This window comes from Zingiber officinale, chromosome 3A (genome assembly GCF_018446385.1).
Source record: "Zingiber officinale cultivar Zhangliang chromosome 3A, Zo_v1.1, whole genome shotgun sequence".
Lineage (NCBI taxonomy): Eukaryota > Viridiplantae > Streptophyta > Magnoliopsida > Zingiberales > Zingiberaceae > Zingiber > Zingiber officinale.
In genome coordinates this window covers 95,874,179-95,896,806 of record NC_055990.1, presented here as the reverse complement: position 1 = coordinate 95,896,806, position 22,628 = coordinate 95,874,179, and the positions used below count along the sequence as shown (strand labels likewise).

Below are 22,628 nucleotides of genomic sequence, written 5' to 3'. Positions count from 1 at the left end.
TCTTTAAGAGGTTAACAGGTATTGCCCTATTTTTTTGTGCAACAATTGGTATTAGAGCTACAAGTTTTGGCGGATTTCTTTAACATATCGAGAATGACTTCTGCGAAGTTTGATATAGTGAAGTTGACAGAACCGGGAACTTCGAATTATGGTAGAGAAGGATCAAGGACTTGTTGGTACAATAAGGCATGACGAAGACGCTAGGAGAATGGAAATCAGAAAGCATAGAGAGATCGGATTGGGAAGAATTTCAAGCAAGGCAGTGGCAACAATTAGACTTTGCCTTACTGATGATGTGATGTACCATGTCATGGACGAGGAGTCACCTGTGGCAGTTTGGCAAAAGCTGGAAAGCTGGTACATGTCAAAGTCATTGACAAACAAACTGTATTCTAAGCAAAAATTATTTGAGCTGAAGATGATAAAGGGAACCGATCTGAGCCAGCACATCAATGTATTCAATCAGATTGTGAGCGATCTGAAACAGGTTGATGTGAAGATCGAAGACGAAGACAAGACGCTAATGTAGAGTCGTTAATTTGGGTTGGGCCCGTCGGATTGGTCTGCCCCGCCAAACAATTTAAGCGGGTTGGGTTGAAATTTTATCAACCCAAGCTCGCAACGGGCCAACCCGCCTAAGCCCGCGACCCGCGCGGGTCGGCCCGCGACGGGCTTGGTTGGCCCGCGGGTTGAGAAACACATGTAAACTAAGTTTTATGTGAATTTATTATCTTTCTTTATTATAATTTTGAAATAAAAATAGTACCTTTTATCCCACATAAGTGCTAGTTTGTGTTCATTTATATTTAAAATACATGTTTATGGATACATTTGATTGATGAAACTTTTTCGAAGTAAAATGTTGAAGATATGAAATATTTTTTTATTTTTTTTTTAAATTTGATGGGCTTGTGGGTTGGCCCGCCAAACCCGCAACTCGCCTTGAATTGGTTTGGGTTGGAAATTTTCCAATTCGTTAAGTTGACGGGTCGGCCCGCCCTGCCAAATGGTCAGCCCGCCATGGGCCGACCCGCCCCGCTATGGGCCGACCCGCCCCGCCACGGGCTGACCCGCCCTACCATGGGTTGGCCTGTCTAACAGTTCTACACTAATGTTGTTGAATTCTCTACCTTCATCTCATACATACGAGAATTTGGTTACTACTTTGATGTGGGATAAGAAAACTCTTAAATTGGAGATCACGGGTGCATTGTTAGGTTTTCACCAAAGGAAGAAAACAAGTGATGAAGTTTCTCAAGGAGAAGGACTTGTGGTAAATAGTAACCAAGAGCATGGTAAGAGCAAATCTTGACATGGATCTGATAACAACAACAAGTCTCATTTTAAGTCGATAAGGAAGAAGGTGATCACGTGCTACAAGTGTGGAGGTAAAGGTCATATCAAGAGAGATTGTCTAGAGATAAAGAAACATGTTGCAGAGAACAAAGGTAGTTCGGCAAAGTCTGCAAAGAAGAAAATTCAGAGAGTAGTGATAGAGATATGCTATCAGTTATGTTGAGTTCAGAGCAGTTGACGGATGCATGGATCTTAGACTTTGCATGTTCATATCACATGACTCCAAACAAGGAGTGGTTAGACACCTATAGGGCAGTGAATAATTCTAGTTCAGTGTTGATGGGAAATGATACGTTATGCAGATTTATCGGCATAGGGAATGCCAAAATCAAGATATTTGATGGTGTGTTCAAAAATCTTATGTGATGTCAGGTATATACCAGAGTTAAAGAAGAACTTGATCTCACTAGACACACTGGATGATATTGGCTGTAATTACAAATTAGTAAACGTGGTGATGAAGGTCAGCAAGGGAGCTCTGACGGTAATAAAAGGACAAAAGGTAGCAGGAAACATCTACAAGTTAATAGGGACTATAGTTGTAGGTGGAGTCGCCTCAGTGGAGTCTAAATCAGACAGTACTGTCTTATGATATATGCAGCTAGGACATATGAGTGAACGTGGGATGCTAGAATTTCACAAGAGAGATTTGTTGAAGGGTGTCAAGACATGCAAGCTTGAATTCCGCAAATTCTGTGTTCTTTGGAAATAAAGCAAAGTGCAATTCAAGATGACAATAAACAAGACGGAGGGAATTCTGGACTACGTACATACGGATCTCTAGGACCAGCCAGTGTTTCATCACATGGAGGACACTTGTATTTTGTGAGTTTTACTGATAATTTCTCACGAAAGGGCAGGTATACTTTATGTCACAAGTCGGAAACTTTTGCAAAGTTTAAACTGTGGAAAACTGAAGTAGAGAACCAGACCGAAAGGAAGATCAAATACCTTAGGTCAGACAATGAGACTGAGTACATATATTCAAACTTTTAGGAATTTTGTGAGCAGCATGGGATAACGAGACATTTTTCGATGCACAGGACACCTCAGCAGAATGGGGTGACGGAAAGGTTGAATAGGACAATCATTGAGAAGGCAAGATGTGGCTGAATGCAGGACTTGCAAAGAATTTTTTGGTGAAAGCGGTTAACATGACATGTTATCTCATTAATAGATCACCAAGGGTAACACTAGAAGGTAAAGTATCAGAGGAAGTATGGATAGGGAATCAAGTAGATTACTCTCATCTTTGAGTTTTTAGATGTCCAGCCTATATACACATATCCAGTGAGGAAAGATCAAAGCTGGATGCGAAGTCAAAGCAGTGCATTTTTCTGGAGTATCAGAAAGGAATTAAAGGCTTCAAGCTTTGGGATCCTAAGGCAAACAAGGTGGTGATAAGAGATATGGTGTTTGACGTGAAAACTATGCTATAACGAACTCAGGAAGAAGGAAATGAAATGCCATAGAGCAACATGGAGAAAGATGTTATGCAGGTGGAGCTAGAGACTCGTGACACTGATGATTCTAGCTCAGAGCACACGGAGTATCGCACTATAGCTGGTGGTAGAACGAGACGAGTCGTAATACCACCCAACATATACGAATTTGAAGACTTGGTATCTTATGCGTTTATCACTAGTAGCGAAGACCCTATATCTTTTCAGGAGACTATACATAGCTCTGAGAAGGACAGGTGGACAGGTGCTATGAACCAAATGTGAGATCTAGTTAAACTTCCTGAAAGAGAGAAAGATATAGGGTGTAAGTGGATATTCAAGAAGAAAGAAGCAATGCTAGAGGGAGAAGAAGTGAAGTTCAAAGATTGGTTGGTAGCAAAGGGGTATTTACAGAGAAAGGGGATTGATTATGAAGAAATTCTCTCCAGTGGTAAGACATACATCAATTAGAGCGGTGTTGGCTTTGGTGGCATATCACGATTTGTAATTGGAGCAAATGGATGTGAAGACGACATTTCTTCATAGAAATTTTGAGGAGTAGATTTTTATGTCACAACCTAAGGAATTTAGTCAGTTCGGACAAGAGCAGTTGGTTTGCAAGTTGAAGAAAACACTTTATAGATTGAAACAATCTCCAAGGCAATGGTACAAACGTTTTGATTTATATATGATTCAAAATGGATATAGGAGATGTAAGTATGACTATTGCATATATGTGAAGAGCCTTGAAAGATGAATCACTAGTTTTCTTACTACTATACGTAGATGACATGCTCATTGTTGCAAAGAAGATAAAAGAAGTTGACAAATTGAAAAGACTACTGAGCAAGAAATTTGACATGAAAGATTTGGGAGAGACCAAGAAGATTCTTGGGATAGAGATTCACAGGAATAGAGAGGAGACTATGGTTGTCTCAACGTAGCTATGTGGAGAAGGTGTTGGATATGTTCAACATGAAGAATGGAAAGTCGGTAAGCATACCCTTAGGGCATCACTTCAAGTTATCCGGTACACAGTGTCTAAAGATGGATGATGAGATCCAAGAGATGTCAAAGATTCCTTATGCTAGTTTTGTTGGTTGTCTGATGTATGTCATGGTTTGAACGAGACCAGATTTGGCGCAAGCAGTTAGTATGGTAAGCAAGTTTCTCTCAAATCCTAGTCGACCACATTGGGATGCAGTGAAGTAGATTTTTAGATACTTGCGAAATACAACTGATTATGACATCATGCTTAATAGACAATCGGAAGATCCTTCAGTTGCTGGGCACATAGATGTGGACTATGTAGGAGATTTAGATAACAGGAGGTCTACTACAGGATATGTGTTCAGCAGGAGGACCTATTTGTTGAAATCTATGATATAATCTATTGTTGTATTGTTTACTGTAGGACCGTTAGAGTCGATAGAGGGGGGGTGAATATCGATTCGAAATTTTGGAGTATAAATGCAGCGGAAAAGTAAAATAGACACAAATATTTTTTTACTTCGTTCGGAGCCTGTGACGACTCCTACTCGAAGGCCCGTGGTCCTTGACCACTTTCGTTGGGCAATTCACTAGCAGTTTGAAATAATGATTACAAAAAATAGTACAATGAATGCTAATGAAAATGAAAAGCAAATACCGACAATAAAGACAACAAAGGAGCGTAGTGTCGGAGCTTTGTTAGCGTCGCAGAAGTGCAGAGCAGTGGAAGACTTTTCTTTTCGTTGTTGTACTGAAGCTCTCCTCTGACCCTTCTTTTATATGAGGCTCGGGGCGCCCTGGATGCCTTCCGGGCGCCCTGGTGAGACGTGGCAAGTCCAACCAGCGAGCTCCACGTGGCGACGCGTGATCAGGATGAAATTTCCCTCCCGGGCGCCCGGACCTCTGGGCGCCCGGATTCCTTTCGGGCGCCCGTCCTGCAAGACAAACGTTAGTCCGGAGGCAAATTTACCCTGCAACACAGATTGTTAGCAAAAGCAAAGTGAGCATGAATTAGCAAAAAGGAGTATGAGTTAGATTCCGTCTTTCCGAGACCGGAATCTAGTCACGATCTCGACTTGGATATCCGAAATGGATCTAAGCCGGATCGACGCCTAATGTTCCCTTCCCGGGAACGCGTCCTCGCAGTCACTCCCCTCCAGTGACTTACCTTACTTACCTGCCAGACGTCCGGTCAGCCCTTCGACTCGTCTGGACTTCTCGCCAGCTATCCGGTCAGCCCGTCGACCTAGCTGGACTTCTCGCCAAGCGTCCGGTCAGCCCGTCGACCCGCTTGGACTTCTCGCCAGCTATCCGGTTAGCCTGTCGACCAAGCTGGACTTCGTGCCAGACATCCGGTCAGCCCATCGACCTGTCTGGACTTCTCCTGCACACTCGATCAAAGTGTCAGACAACAACAAAACTAACTTAACCTATTTGTCATTCATCAAAACCTAGGTTAGACCGTTAGTGCTACCCGCACCAACAATTTCCCCCTTTTTGATGGAATGACAACCTGGTTAAGTTAGTGAAAGAACGCAAAAAAACAGGTACATCGGTTTTAAAGTTAGTTTTAGTGTTTTCAATTTGGTTTATCTAACTTAACCACCTAACCCTCCCCCTTTGGCATTCATCAAAAAAAATAAGCAAGGGTAAACAATCATAGTGTAGAGTTACTGTAAAAAAATAATCACAGTTAATCTTGAAAAGAATATCTGAGTTTGGTTCAAAATTCAAGTACAATTTTTAAATCCAAGGAAAAAAAGATCAAGTTGACTTGGGGGAGACAAGTTGAATTTTGAAAAGTATAAATTTAAAGTTAATCAAGTTTAACTTTTCAAGCGTGTAAAATTTTTAAATCAGGTTTTTCAAGTTTTCTTTTCAAGTTTAAGTAACATTTACTTTTCAAAAAGGTAAATTTTTAACTTCAATTTTTCAAAACAAAGCAAAAATTAAACAAGTAAGATTAAATTTGCCAAAATAAATGTTTAAGTTTAATTTTCAAGCATATGTTACAAAACTGGATAAGTTTAAATTTGCAATAGTCAACTTTTTAAATCAGGTTTAAAAATTAGGTGGGATTAAACTTCCAATTTTGCAAACACTCAGATAAATTTAACTTTTTTTTGAAAAATAGTGTTCAAAGAATAAATTAGTTTTAAAATAGATTAAAAAAAAAAATTTAATTAATTTCTCCCCCTGAACTTGACACTTAAAATTTGAAAATATTTGCTAAAAATATTTAAAGTAGATATATATTTTTTTTTAAAATTGAGGTAGAATTTTCTAGAGGGATTTTAAAGAGAAGATTAAAAAATAACACTTAAGGAGATAATTAAAAAATAAACCTCCCCCTTAATTTGATACTCCTTTAATTTATTAATCCTCCTTATTTATTACTTTCCCTTAATATAAAATTTTACAACCGTAACATATTTTTGTACCTAAGTGTTTTAGACGATTGTACAATTATCTTTATAAAATTGTTCATTTAAATTTGACTAACCGTAATTAATGTTAGATTAAGTTGAAATAAATTAACCTTTAGTGTAATGTTAAGTAAGATAAGTTGTTATTAATTCAATAATTGATCAATATTAATAATTTATTGATTAAATTTTGCTATAATCTAAATTTTGTATTAATTGATGAAGGTGTTAGTTATAATTTAACTTTTCATTTACTTCCTTTTAAGTTGGATTGACTTAGTTTAAAGTTGGTGGTAATTTGAAGTTAAACTCGTTATTAAACAAGGTTAAGTAAGGTTCAATTTAAGTCAAACTTTAATTATGTTTTAATAAAAATAATTAATATTTTAAAGGTTGATTAAGAAAAATGACTTACAGTAATTTTAATATTTTTACTAAGGTTAAACCTAGGTTCTGATCAAATCAAGCTTAGTTCTCAAATAAAGTTAAACTTAAATAGTTAAGTTCTACTTATTAATTACATAATTAAGTTTAAAGTTAAAGTTAACGGAATTTAAGTTTTAATTTTCAGTTAGGTTAAATTAAATTGAAAAGTAATGTTTAAATTAAGTTTTAATGAGTTTTAATTTAAGATCTAGTTTTCAGTTAAATTAAAAAAAAATTGTTTTAAGGTTAAAATGATGTTTAAGATTAAAAATAAGTTTAAGGTCAAAATAATAATTTTTAAAGTGAAAATAGTCTATAGAAATAATTTATTATTATTACTATTTTTTTAAGTTAAAAGAATTTTATTATAGTGAAAAAATAAGAAGAATTTTTCAAAATGATACATAATTTTTAAAATAGTTTTAAAATAATTTTTAAAATAGTTTTTAAATGATTTTTAAAAGTTTTTAAACTAATTTTTGAAATAATTTTTAAGTTAAAATAATTTAAAAATATAATTTTTATATTAAAATAATTTTAAGTTAAAATAATTTTTATGTTTAAATAATTTTTAAAATAACAATAATTTTAAAAATGATTTAAAAGAATTTTTAAAGTTTTTGAAAATGATTTTTAAAAGAGTTTTTTAAAAATAATTTTTAAAATGTTTTAAAAGAATTTTTAAAGTTTTAAAAATGATTTTTAAAAGAGTTTTTAAAATAATTTTTAAAATGTTTTAAAAGAATTTTTAAAAGAATTTTTTAAAGTTTTTAAAATGATTTTTAAAAGAGTTTTTAAAATAATTTTTAAAATGTTTTAAAAGAATTTTTAAAAGAATTTTTTAAAGTTTTTAAAATGATTTTTAAAAGAGTTTTTAAAATAATTTTTAAAATGTTTTAAAATAATTTTTAAAAGAATTTTTTAAAGTTTTTAAAATGATTTTTAAAAGAGTTTTTAAAATAATTTTTTAAAAAATTTGAAAATAATTTTAAAATAATTTTTAAGTTTAGAATAAAATTTTTAAGTTAAATATAAAATTTTTAAAGTTAAAATTAAAAATATTTTTTTTAAGTTAATTTTTGTTTTAAAATAATTTTTTAAAGTTAATTTAATTTTTTAAAATAATTTTTAAAGTTAATTTTTTTTAAAAAAAAATAATTTAGTTTTAATTCGAAATTTAATTTTTAATTAATTTTAATTTAATTTGAAAATTAATTTGATCCTTATTCTTCTCACCCGATCTAGATTATCAATCAGAGAATCCTATAATTTTGTGAGATGAATTAGATTTAATTACAGAGTTTGGTTGAACTTTTGTTAGATTCAGGTTTAGCTTTGGTCTCAACAAATAGGCATTCTTCGGATAAACTTCTAAGCTTGGTGAGTCACTTGGACGTCATTAGTGTTGGGATCTTAGATGGCTAGAGGGGGGTGAATAGCCTCTTAAAAAACTTAGACAGAGAGTTCTACACAAAAACTAGTTAGCACAGCGGAAGTGGAAAACTAAAACGAAGGAAGAAAAACACACACACAGCAGACACAAAGATATACGAGGTTCGGGGATAACTTGCCCCTACTCCTCGGCGTGTCCGTAAGGTGGACGACTCCTTGATCTTCGGTAGATCGCATCCCGGATAACTTCCGGCTAAAGATGTCTCCTTCTCGGTGGAGCAACCTCTCAACAGAGTCTCAAGAAAGATCTAAATTAAAGCACGAGACTTACAGAAACTCGGTGGCAAAGGAGAATAGAAATGCTTACAACCACACGAGTATATCAGTAGCAGAAAACAGAGATCGCAGTTTACCCGAGAGCTCAAGAACTTCGCACAACAGCACAGACTTTTCTTTCAAGCTTTCTTCGTTGTCTCGTTCTTGTTCCCCTCTCGCTGCTTTTTACTGCTTCTCAAATCTGATCTCTGCTGTCACAGATCTGGTCAAAACTGCGCAAATCAGCGCTGCAGCCAATCCCTCTTCCTCCTTACCTGGTTCTCTGAACTCACACCAATGATATCACAGTCATCACTGGCGTCTTCTGAGCTCGAACCCAATCGCAATCAGAAACCCAGTGAACGTTGATGCCTCAAATGCATCTGTTGCAGCAAATCACAGTGTAAAGAGCACTTGTCTTCTTCTCTTAATGAAGCTCAATTTGAATTCAACCATGAGAATGTGACCTGCAACCTGCAAGCTCAAAAGACTCACAGCAGATGGTTAAAAACAGATGGTGAAGACAAATACGGCAATCAGAAAAAGTACATGCAAAATAAACAATACCGTGGATCGGTCCGCAGACCGATCCACGCTTTCTGGATCATCGCTGATCGGTCTGCGGACCGATCAGGCACTAATCTGATCGGTCCCCAGACCGATCAGATGGCGCTGTTTCCAAATACGCGCAGCTTCTGATCGGTCTGCGGACCGATCAGGCATTAATCTGATCGGTCCCGAGACCGATCAGATAGCGTTCTTCCCAAACGCTTACAGCCTCCTGATCGGTCAGTAATAACACAGTGGCTGATCGGTCTGCAGACCGATCAGTAAACGTTCAGTAGCCACTGATCAATTCCTGATCGGTCGGCAGACCGATCAGGTATAAAGGTTTCACTGGATCGGTCGGCAGACCGATCAGGTGTCCAAGGTTTCACTGGATCGGTCTGCCGACCGATCCAGCTTCTTGACTCAGTCCGGGTCGAGCCCTCTCTGACCTAGTCCGGAGAAACGAGCTCCCTAGCTCTCTCCGACTTCATCTGGTCCTAGAGAACGAGCTACCGAGCCCTCTCTGACTTCGCATGCCAAGCTTCCTTCTTGGACTTTTCAACACCAGATGTCCGATCACCCTTGATCCATCTGGATTTTCCCTTGCCTGGCTTCACTCACCAGGACTTGCACCTAGCTTCACTCACTAGGGTTTTCACCTGGCTTCACTCACCAGGATTTCCAATCTGCCTGGCTTCACTCACCAGGACTTTCCAACTGCCTAACATCCCAGTTAGGACTTTCTCAATCAGGTCAACCTAGTCAACCTAGATTAGTAATTAATCTGAGTTAAATATCTGATACAAACTTAAATCAGTGTCAACAGCAAAACAACATCCAGGTCAGACTGTATCAACAATCTCCCCCTTTTTGTTGTTTGACAACACGATTTAAGTTTAGATCAGAAATGCTCATTTACCCATAATTTTAGGGAAATCGGGATCCTCCCCCTAAGACGGATACACCACCAAGTCAATGACGGGAATCAAGATCCTTCCCGTTATCCTCTCCCCTAAAATCAAGCTTTCATACATTTCTAAACTTAGGTATCCTCTCCCCCTTTGTCAAACACCGAAAAGGTGCAAATGAGGTGACAAAAACTCAAAAGGCTCCCCCTTAATCCATACTGCCTTCTCTTAACTGACCTAGAGTTCCCTCTAAGGTCACAATACGACAGTAAGAAAGACAAAAGATACAATCAAATCATGGCATAGGAACAGCATAATAAAAACAGAAAATGAAGCATAATAAGGAGCAAGCAAATATAAAACCGAGTAGCATAAATATATGAGTAGCATCGAAGTGCAAACATCCAGGTCCAACATAAAGACTAACAAATAACATCTAAAATACAGACAGCCAACAAACAAACTGTATCAATCAACATCCTCACACTGAGGAACACCGCCATCATCGGCAGGAGGGGTGAAATCCTGAGGCGGCACGCTGGAGGATGAATAGCCTGGATAAGACTGCGGAGGCGGGTAGCGTGCCATCCATCCGAGTAGCAACTGCTGTGTCACCACCTGATGACTGCGCATATCATCGAAGCGCTGGTCAATATGCCCGCGCAGGTCATCGTAGCGCTGGTCTATCCGAATACGTAGTCCATCGAACTCAGCAGCCACCATCTCCTCGTGTCGATCAAAGCGACTCTCCAGCTCGGCGATCTGCCAGCGCAGATCAGGATCGGCCTCCCCATCGTCAGCAGCAGGAGGAGCAGCAACGGGAGCAACTTGTCGTCGAGGTAACTCACCAAGTGCCCTCCCATCCTTCCACCTAACTGTCCCATCCTGTCCTAAGATTCCAGACTTGGAAAACGCACGTTTCCCAAGTCGACAATTCTGCTTAACCATCTTTACTATCCTCCCCTTAGAGACATCAATACCCAGGGTCTCAAGCCAGTCAGTAATTACATGCCCAAAAGGCATATAGATGGTGTAACCGCTTGGCTCGCTATGGGATATGATAGACGTATAGACACTCGACATGACATCAAAGTCAAGACGCCTACGCAACCCGTAAAGCATCAGACAATGATACGGTTGAATCTCTGCCAATGGTTTAGAAGTAATAGGGAGAAGACAGTTTGTAACAATTTTGAAAATAATGTAATCAGGAGCAGAAAGGCCAAGGGCTGCAAATGTAGGAAAGTCGACATCTAACTCATCTAATCCATCTGGTCTCGGATGTCCAAAGAAGTACTCATAAATCGAGTCAGATGAGACATCAAGAGGATGAGGCACGGGTTCAGGCAAAGAAGGATAGAATGAGAACACCGTCCCCGAACACATACGACAGCCTAAATAACCAAAGAAGGCAATTAAGCTGAAATCAATGTTTTGCTTAGCCACTCTTGATCTATAACTACCATCAATAGTCTGATGAAGGTTGTTATAGAATTCAGAGACTAGGTCAAAATTGATATCTCTCTCTAAATAGACCAAGGAATCAAGTTTATAGTAGGCTATGGTCTCCATAATGGCTGGACAAAACTCATTCATGTATTTTCTATCGACTGATCTACATGGGAGCAATTTGAAGGTCCTTTCCTTAAAGGATTGTTCAAACTGTTGGTTGGGAAATCTTCCCGAACTGGATGGTTGAGGTCGGGAAGGAGCAGCAGGAGCTTTGGATTTATCTTTGGACTTGGAAGTACCCTCACCTACTGATTTCTTCCTAAGGGGACACAATGGGGTAAAATGGGGCAATGAGTGAGCACCGGAGCCATCAACAATTAAGAACCGAGACAACAAAACAACAGAAGATTCAGTGAGAAATGAAAACACAATGCCAAGTTCTTAGAGAGGTAAGAAGTTACCTTGGTGCCATTTGAACTTTAGACTAGGGCTTCCGAGGGCTAGAGCTTCGGCTAGGTTTGGCGTGCAAAGAGAAGAGAAAGGGTGGGCTGGTGGGAAGAGTCGGCTAGGGTTTCGCGTGAACGAAGAAAAGAAGGGATCGGGAGGTTTTAAAGGTTTAGATGGGTGTACAGTGAAGAAATGATCGGACGGTTGTCCGATCCGAAGGTATCAGACGCCTCCTGATCGGTCCCTGGACCGATCCAGGAACATCCTGATCGGTCCACGGACCGATCAGAGAGCTTCCTGATCGGTCGGTAGACCGATCAGAGATTGATCAGTGGCTTTTGTGCCGAATTGATCTGATCGGTCTCCGGACCGATCAGGGATCTCTCTGATCGGTCTGTAGACCGATCAGAAAGGGATCAGTAGCGGGCTCGAGCGTGCCAGGCTGACTTGATCGGTCCGTAGACCGATCAGTGTCTGATTTCTCCCGTAATTTCAGTAACTGAAAGTTGTAATTCCAGTAACTGAAAGTTCTAATTTCAGTAACTTGTTTCGATAATTCGTGGAAGTTTCTCTAGGAAAACTTCCAAGTTCAGAACCTAGAACCTGGAGGATCTACAAGCATAACTCTTACCTAAAAGTTATGGTCTGAACTTGTTTTAAAGCCCTAAAGTTTCAGTTTCTTATCAAACAAAACCTCACACTAACTCCAACCATATGGAATTCTGTCTTCTTGGTCCTTAAGAGTTCAAAACATATTTTTTGCTAAACTCATCTCTATGATCAGGTTCAAGTTTGTCAAAATATAAACAACTTGTCCTAATTTTCAAACAAGGCATGAAAGCTGAAATTCTTGATCCATGTTATGTTTAGTTTCAAGTTTGTCAAAATATATCCAGGTTGTTATTATTCCCTTTAATAACCTATCGTTTTATCAATCAAAGTCATGACATGAACCAAGCAACAATACCAATCAACACATCAACCATCAACCATGATTAGAAAATTTCTAGGCAAAAGTCCAACCAAGATTCCTTGGTTGGAATTTATGAGTAAGATCTAGGAGCCAAATACACATGAATTATGTAATGGCCTTCCCCATACTCAATTAATGTCTCTTCAACCTAATTATTCAAGGGATGCATGATACATTTTGAATAATTGGGTTGATCCTAGCATCTCACCCCATTTCTAGCAAACAAAAATATTTTGTTAAACCTTATTGTTTGTGTGAGATGTTCCCAAGTTGCCCAAATTATTGTCCCAATTACTCTTGTCATTTTAATAGTCCTTATTGATCATGGTGAAGTTCTAATGACCTAAGGAGCCAAACACATTCCCAACTCCCTCCTTAAATGACTAAATTCATTCTCCGGAAGGGGTTTGGTGAAAATGTCGGCTAGGTTTGACTTTGACTCTACATATGTGAGCACAATGTCACCCCTAGCTACGTGATCTCTAATGAAGTGATGACGCACTTCAATGTGCTTGGTCCTTGAATGATGGACTGGATTTTTAGTTAGGTTGATCGTGCTAATGTTGTCACATAGCACTTGTACACCCTTATAAGAAAGTCCATAATCCTCTAGGGTGTGTATCATCCACAACAATTGTGATACACTCTCTCCCATGGCAATATATTCAGCCTCGGTCGTGGAGAGAGCAACACAATGTTGCTTCCGACTTGACCAACTAACTAAAGATGAACCTAAAAATTGGCAACCCCCACTAGTGCTTTTCCGATCCAATTTGCACCCAGCATAATCGGAATCGGTATAGCCTATCAAATCAAAAGACTCTGTACGAGGGTACCATAGACCTACTCGAATTGTGCCCTTAAGGTATCTCAATATTCTCTTAACTGCAATTAAATGAGATTCCTTGGCACAGACTTGATATCTAGCGCACATGCCCACAGCGAAAAGTATGTCCGGTCGACTAGCTGTGAGATATAGAAGACTACCAATCATGCTTCTATATTGCGTTAGATCAATTGGTTTTCCACTCTCATCATTGTCAAGGCGAGTGTTTGTCGCCATTGGAGTGGACACTTCCTTAGAGTCACTCATATTGAATTTTCTAAGCATCTCTTGAGTGTATTTCGTCTTATGGACATAAATGCCATCTCGAGTTTATTTGATTTCAAGTCCAAGGAAGAATGTCAATTCTCCTACTAGACTCATCTCAAACTCACTTTCCATGTGAGAAATAAATTCATTCAAATAGCCCTTGTTATTTGAGCCACAAATTATGTCATCGACATATACTTAGGCTACAAAAATATTTTCACCATCTCTACGCAGAAATAGTGTTGGGTCTATTTGGCCTCTCACAAAACCCTTTTCTAGTAAATATGTTGACAACCTTTCGTACCAAGCTCGTGGTGCTTGTTTAAGCCCATAAAGTGCTTTCTTGAGCTTGTACACGTGGTTTGGAGCTTCGGTATTCACAAACCCCGGTGGTTGTTCAACATAGACTTCTTCTTTAATAAAACCATTTAGGAAGGCAGATTTAACATCCATTTGATAGAGTTTGAAACCTCTATGTGCAGCAAAAGCTAGCATCAACCGAATGGACTCTAATCGTGCCACGGGAGCATAAGTCTCATCATAATCGAGACCTTCGACTTGACTATAGCCCTTGGCTACAAGTCTTGCCTTGTTTCTTACAACTTCTCCCTTTTGATTTAACTTATTTTTGAAGACCCATTTAGTTCCAATAATGGTGGTCTTTTTCGGTCTAGGAACCAAGTCCCACACTTGGCTCCTTTCAAATTGACCTAATTCGTCTTGCATAGCTATGATCCAATCAGGATCGCGCAATGCCTCATCAACTAATTTTGGTTCAATCTCTGAAATCAATGCGACTTCATTAGACTCATTTCTAAAGAATAATCTAGTCCTAACCCCTTGTTGAATGTCTCCCACAATTTGGTCTTGGGGATGACTAGTGGCTATCCTAGATTGTCTTGGTGTTGGTGGTGCCTCATGAATGGTCTCACTCGGCACAGGCGAGGACTCAATATCAGGCAAAGGATCAAATTGAGTTCTTTGTTGCCTTTGCTCATCAACATCAGAGTCAACTTCAACTCATTCTTCATTTTGATCATTCAAACTTAGATTTCTAAGTTCAAATTGAATTTCTCCTACATCCCTTGGTTGATCATTTAAGTTAGGGATTTCTTCAAAGACTACATCAGAGGACTCTTCAATCAATTTGGTCCTATTGTTGTAGACTCGATAGGCTTTGCTAGTAAGAGAATACCCGACCAGTATCCCTTGATCAGCCTTAGCCGTGAACTTCCCAAGATGGTCCTTGGTGTTTAAAATAAACACCTTACAACCAAACACCCTAAGATGTTTAATTGTAGGTGGTTTCCCAAACCAAAGTTCATGGGGAGTCTTTCCTAAAAACCTATGTATTAAAACTCGATTTTGCACATAGCAAGCTGTATTCACAGCTTCAGCCCATAAGTAGCTCGGTAGTGAGTACTCATTGAGCATGCTTCGTGCAGCCTCTTGTAAGACTCGGTTCTTTCTCTCCACAACCCCATTTTGCTGTGGGGTCCTTGGAGTAGAGAACTCATGCCTATATCCCTTCTCTTGACAAAACTCTAAAAACCTATGATTTTGAAATTCCCCACCATGATCACTTCTAATGGTTTTAATTGTTGTCGATTTTTCATTTTCAGTTCTTCTACAAAAGGAAATAAAATATCTATAGTTTGGTCCTTATGTTTCAAAAAGAAAGTCCATGTGTATCTAGTAAAATCATCAACGATTACCAAGCAATATCTACTTCCATTCAATGATATTACACTACTGCAATCAAATAGGTCCATGTGCAATAAATCTAAAGCAGTAGATGTACTTACAATGCTTTTACCTTTATGAACACCTTTTGTTTGCTTACCCTTTTGACATGCATCACATAGTTTGGTCTTGTGGTACTTGATGCTGGGTAAGTCTCGCACTAATCCTTGGTTGGCCAACTTCCGGATGTTCTTCATGTTTACATGTGCCAACCTTCTATGCCATAGCCAAGACTCTTCTTCTTTTGACATAAAACACTTAATCAAAGCATTAGTAGCACTTTTAAACGATACTTGATAAATATTATCAACCCTTGTGCCTACTAGTACCGTGTCAAGTGTGTCAATGTGTTTAACCAAACATTGACTTGAATGAAATTCAATTGTGTAACCCGTATCACACAATTGACTGACACTTAGGAGATTAAAAGTCATCCCCTTGACTAGAAGGACATTCTTGATATGGAGACATTTGGATATATGAATGTCTCCAACTCCTACAACCTTAAGACTACCATTGTTACCAAATGACACATTACCTCTATTTTTGTTTTGAATGGTAGAAAATAGTGACTTGTCCCCGGTCATGTGCTTGGAGCATCCACTATCAACAAACCAAGTTGATAGACGCTCCCCCTTTACCAATGCCTACAAGACACGAAAGATAGATGTTTTAGGTACCCAAGTCTTGGGACCTAATGCATCTACAATGAAAGACTTAGGCACCCATGCCTTTGTTACCTTCTTCCTAGTCTCATGAACCCTAGAAACATGCGATCTATGAAATTGGGTTCTTGACACTAAAGAAATAAAACTAGACTCCTTAGGTTGGTATCCTAATCCAGCCTTGTTGTAGACCGCCCTTTGGGCATTTAGAATCATGTCTAATGTCTTGGAGCTAGTTGAGAATTTCTCAAGCATTTTCTTGAGTTTCTCAACCTCACCCTTCAAGGCTTTGTTTTCATCTTCAAGGAGCTCTAGATGTAGGTCATCAACCTCATCTTCCCTAAGAGCTCTCAAGTTCTCTACTTCTTCTTTTAATGATTTATTTTCTGTTTTTGATTTTTTAAGCAAGGTAGACAAATGTGTAATAGTCTTATAGCATTTTTCTAAGTGAGAAGAGGTTACCTCTTCATCATCCGAAGATGATGAAGCCGCGGCTGATGTGCTTGAGTCATCACTCTCGGATTCGAACTCCTCCCTTGCCATGAGTGCCAATTGCCGAGTACTCTTCTCCTTCTTCTCTTCCTCCTCCGATGAGCTTGAGGAGGATTCATCCCAAGTGGCCTTGAGAGCTTTCTTCTTCTTGGCTCTTTCCTCCTTCTTTTTGGCCCGTTCCTCCTTCTTGAGTTTTGGACACTCACTCCGGTAGTGGCCTTTCTTGCTACACTCATAACATGTAACATTAGTCTTATCGATATTTTGATCATTAGATTTACCTTTTCCTTTATATCTCCTGCTTCTTCTCATGATCCTCCTCACAAAATTTGCCATCTCGCTTGATGATGATCCACCTTCATCATCGGACTCGGAGGAGGATGAAGATGAAGGAATCTCTTTCTCCTTCTTCTTTTCTCTCCTTCTTCTCCCATCCTTGCTCTTTTCTCCTGCAACCAAAGCTATACCTTTCTCCTTTTGACCTTTGTTAGCAAGTTCATGAAGTTCCATTTCACAAAAGAATTCGTCTAATTTAACAATGGAAAGATCCTTGGAAACCTTGTAGGCATCTACCATAGATGACCACAAGGCATTCCTTGGAAAGGATTTAAGAGCGTACCTTACTAGGTCGCGATTCTCCACGCGTTCATCCACGGAATGTAAACCATTGATGATTTCCTTGAACCTCCCATGTAGTTCACTTACCGTTTCATTTTCCTTCATGGTGAGATTTTGTAGTTGATTCAAGAATAGGTCCCTCTTGGCTATCCGAGAATCTCGAGTTCCTTCTTGGAGCTCGATAAGCTTGTTCCATAAATCTTTTGCACTCGAGAATGGACCTACCTTGACGAGTTGGTCCTTGGCAATCCCACATTGTAAGGTGACAACCGCCTTGGCATCGGCTTGCCCTTTACGAGTTTGTTCAGTAGACCACCTTGATGAATCGAGTTCCTTACCTTCTTCGTCCTTCGGTGGTGTGAAGCCTTCCTTGACCGAGAACCACATGGAGATATCAGTCTTGAGGTAATACTCCATGCGGCTCTTCCAATACTGGAAATCTGCTCCATCGAAGAACGGTGATCTGTTGGTGCTGAATCCTTCCTTCATGGTCATCTTGTTGCTCCTTGGAATGTTAGTCCAGATGAAGAGCACCAGGCTCTGATACCACTTGTTGGGATCTTAGATGGCTAGAGGGGGGTGAATAGCCTCTTAAAAACTTAGACAGAGAGTTCTACACAAAAACTAGTTAGCACAGCGGAAGTGGAAAACTAAAACGAAGGAAGAAAAACACACACACAGCAGACACAAAGATATACGAGGTTCGGGGATAACTTGCCCCTACTCCTCGGCGTGTCCGTAAGGTGGACGACTCCTTGATCTTCGGTAGATCGCACCCCGGATAACTTCCGGCTAAAGATGTCTCCTTCTCGGTGGAGCAACCTCTCAACAGAGTCTCAAGAAAGATCTAAATTAAAGCACGAGACTTACAGAAACTCGGTGGCAAAGGAGAATAGAAATGCTTACAACCACGCGAGTATCAGTAGCAGAAAACAGAGATCGCAGTTCACCCGAGAGCTCAAGAACTTCGCACAACAGCACAGACTTTTCTTTCAAGCTTTCTTCGTTGTTCTGTTCTTGTTCCCCTCTCGCTGTTTTTACTGCTTCTCAAATCTGATCTCTGCTGTCACAGATCTGGTCAAAACTGCGCAAAACAGCGCTGCAGCCAATCCCTCTTCCTCCTTACCTGGTTCTCTGAACTCACACCAATGATATGCGTCTTCTGAGCTCGAACCAATCCCCAGGAGTCAAGCAGATCGCAGCCCAATCGCAATCAGAAACCCAGTGAACGTTGATGCCTCAGATGCATCTGTTGCAGCAAATCACAGTGTAAAGAGCACTTGTCTTCTTCTCTTAATGAAGCTCAATTTGAATTCAACCATGAGAATGTGACCTGCAACCTGCAAGCTCAAAAGACTCACAGCAGATGGTTAAAAACAGATGGTGAAGACAAATACGGCAATCAGAAAAAGTACATGCAAAATAAACAATACCGTGGATCGGTCCGCAGACCGATCCACGCTTTCTGGATCATCGCTGATCGGTCTGCGGACCGATCAGGCACTAATCTGATCGGTCCCCAGACCGATCAGATGGCCCTGTTTCCAAATACGCGCAGCTTCTGATCGGTCTGCGGACCGATCAGGCATTAATCTGATCGGTCCCGAGACCGATCAGATAGCGTTCTTCCCAAACGTTTACAGCTTCCTGATCGGTCTCCTGACCGATCAGTAACATCACAGTAGGCTACTGATCGATTTCTGATCGGTCTGCAGACCGATCAGTAAACGTTCAGTAGCCACTGATCAATTCCTGATCGGTCGGCAGACCGATCAGGTATAAAGGGTCGGCGGACCGATCAGTGTCTCACACCGGTCCGCAGACCGATCCAGCTTCTTGACTCAGTCCGGGTCGAGCCCTCTCTGACCTAGTCCGGAGAAACGAGCTCCCTAGCTCTCTCCGACTTCATCTGGTCCTAGAGAACGAGCTACCGAGCCCTCTCTGACTTCGCATGCCAAGCTTCCTTCTTGGACTTTTCAACACCAGATGTCCGATCACCCTTGATCCATCTGGATTTTCCCTTGCCTGGCTTCACTCACCAGGACTTGCACCTAGCTTCACTCACTAGGGTTTTCACCTGGCTTCACTCACCAGGATTTCCAATCTGCCTGGCTTCACTCACCAGGACTTTCCAACTACCTAACATCCCAGTTAGGACTTTCTCAATCAGGTCAACCTAGTCAACCTAGATTAGTAATTAATCTGAGTTAAATATCTGATATAAACTTAAATCAGTGTCAACAGCAAAACAACATCCAGGTCAGACTGTATCAACAATTAGAAGTAGCCAACCTTTCGAGGTTTTCCGAATAGTCCTATCCACGGAGCTTAGTATTAAACCTTGGTCTAACTAGTTAGGATCCATTTAAGGGTAGCTTCGGTCAGTTCCACTTGGCCAAATGCACCAGATCGAAGCCATATCTTTCTAGACATGCGATGCCCAAGCTTCCCTAACGTACTATCATCCAAAAACTTCACCTGTACCATGATTCAAGTTAAACTTGGTCTCTTTTTAACTAATCCTAATTACCCTGCCGGGTTAGTTTGTTTGGGTTACCCTGTCGGGTAAGTTAGTTTTGGAGGTGCCAGTTATTCTGGAGCCTCCCTCTAAATCATTGGTCTTTAATTTAAAATGTTTGTATAATTAGAGTTGGTTTTAGTTAAGTTGTAATGTTTAATTTGTAATTTAAATTTAAGTTTTTAATTTTGAATTAATTAAATTGGTCAAATTATCTTTCTTTAAGAGAGTATATTTAATATTTGAATGTTCTTTCAATTTTAATTTTATTGGGTTAATTGAATTATCTTTCTTTAATAGCTTATTTTTAAAGTTTAAGTTTTTATTTATTTTTAAATTTGAATTAACTAAACTGTTTGAATTATATTTTCTTAACGGTTTATCTTTTAGCTTTTTATTAATTGTTAATTTTGAAATTTCTAGATTATTTTTGTTTAATATGTTATCTTTAACATTTAATTTTAAGTTTGTTAAATTCCGTTTTGATTTTATCAAAGTGTTTGATTTTATCCTTATATTTTCTTTGCCTTTTAAATTGATATGGTTAATTGAATTTATTAGATTAGTTTTATCTTTAAAGTTTAATTTCTTATTAATTAAATTATCTTGGTTTTGGATAGCATTTTCTAGATTAATATTGTCTAGATTGAATAATTTATTAATTTTAGATCAATGTTGACCTTGTCATCTTTTTTGTTTGAATTTTCAAATTTGTTTAGGTTTAAATTCAAATTTTTAGATTTATTAATTATTTTCAGATTTTCTATATTTTCTAAAGTAATTATATTTGTTTTATCAGAAAATATCCTAGAGGTATTTTTGCAAGTATTGTCATGTACACTATTTTCACATATACTTTCAGACATATCCAAATTAACATGCGCATATTTTAAACTACTACTAGCAAGGGTGTTCTGGTAAATATTACTAACCTTGAGCGCAACCCCTAATTCAGCAGGCTTCCCTGTTGGATCTGACTCGAGTCCGGATTCGACTTTAACTTAGTCTTCTAGCTCCATCGGCATCTCGTGTAGCTTGATCAACTGGGTCCACAGCTCATATGCATTCTTGTACTTTTCTAATCTGCATAAAATATTGTTAGGTAAAATATTACAAATAATGTTACTTACCTTTTTGTTCAGTTCCGAGTTTTGAGAAGGTTTCCTCAAAACTAGCATATAATCGATGTCTACGCTTCCTAAGAAGCATTCCATTAATCGCTTCCAGTAGTTGAAGTTTTCATGATCGTATGGTGGTGGTTCGCAGGGGTTCCGTCCTTCTAGAAGAGTCATAATTTCTTGCACACAGAGAAACAAACAAAAGATCCCAAGACTTGGTCTTGGATTAGCAGTGCCGAAAAAAATAATATTTCACTATTTTCGAAAAAATAATAAAATATTATTAAAATATTAATAAAAAAATATTATTTCAAATTTTTGAAAATGTAATATCTTGTCAATACTAAGCAATGGTGAAAAGATGGCGATGTATTTTTCAAACTTAGTTTTGGAAGGAAAAAACGAAAGGCGTAAGGTTTTATTTTAAAGACAAACGATATCTAATTTTTCTTTCAAAAAGTCCCCCCTTTGCCTGATTGGTGGTTGCACCAAATCAGAGCGGTACCCGCTCTGATACCACTTGTAGGACCGTTAGAGTCGATAGAGGGGGGGATGAATATCGATTCGAAATTTTGGAGTATAAACGTAGCGGAAAAGTAAAATAGACACAAATGTTTTTTTACTTCGTTCGGAGCCTGTGACGACTCCTACTCGAAGGCCCGTGGTCCTTGACCACTTTCGTTGGGCAATTCACTAGCAGTTCGAAATAATGATTACAAAAAATAGTACAATGAATGCTAATGAAAATGAAAAGCAAATACCGACAATAAAGACAACAAAGGAGCGTAGTGTCGGAGCTTTGTTAGCGTCGCAGAAGTGCAGAGCAGTGGAAGACTTTTCTTTTCGTTGTTGTACTGAAGCTCTCCTCTGACCCTTCTTTTATATGAGGCTCGGGGCGCCCTGGATGCCTTCCGGGCGCCCTGGTGAGACGTGGCAAGTCCAACCAGCGAGCTCCACGTGGCGACGCGCGATCAGGATGAAATTTCCCTCCCGGGCGCCCGGACCCTGTTTTCCCGCTGAATCCGTCCTGCAAGACAAACGTTAGTCCGGAGGCAAATTTACCCTGCAACACAGATTGTTAGCAAAAGCAAAGTGAGCATGAATTAGCAAAAAGGAGTATGAGTTAGATTCCGTCTTTCCGAGACCAGAATCTAGTCACGATCTCGACTTGGATATCCGAAATGGATCTAAGCCGGATCGACGCCTAATGTTCCCTTCCCGGGAACGCGTCCTCGCAGTCACTCCCCTCCAGTGACTTACCTTACTTACCTGCCAGACGTCCGGTCAGCCCTTCGACTCGTCTGGACTTCTCGCCAGCTATCCGGTCAGCCCGTCGACCTAGCTGGACTTCTCGCCAAGCGTCCGGTCAGCCCATCGACCCGCTTGGACTTCTCGCCAAGCGTCCGGTCAGCCCGTCGACCCGCTTGGACTTCTCGCCAGCTATCCGGTCAGCCCGTCGACCTAGCTAGACTTCGTTCCAGACATCCGGTCAGCCCATCGACCTGTCTGGACTTCTCCTGCACACTCGATCAAAGTGTCAGACAACAACAAAACTAACTTAACCTATTTGTCATTCATCAAAACCTAGGTTAGACCGTTAGTGCTACCCGCACCAACATTTACTACGGAGTCAGAGTACATGGCAGCAACTGAAGCAGCGAAAGAAGCTTTATGACTTACAGAGTTGGTCAGAAAACTAGACGTT

At 39.4% G+C, this 22,628-nt stretch overlaps 1 pseudogene; it reads left to right on the top strand.

Annotated features, from left to right (window-relative positions):
* Window positions 1-2,834: 2,834 nt before the first annotated feature.
* LOC122050529 overlaps window positions 2,835-22,628 on the top strand; it is a 39,601-nt pseudogene continuing 19,807 nt past the window's right edge.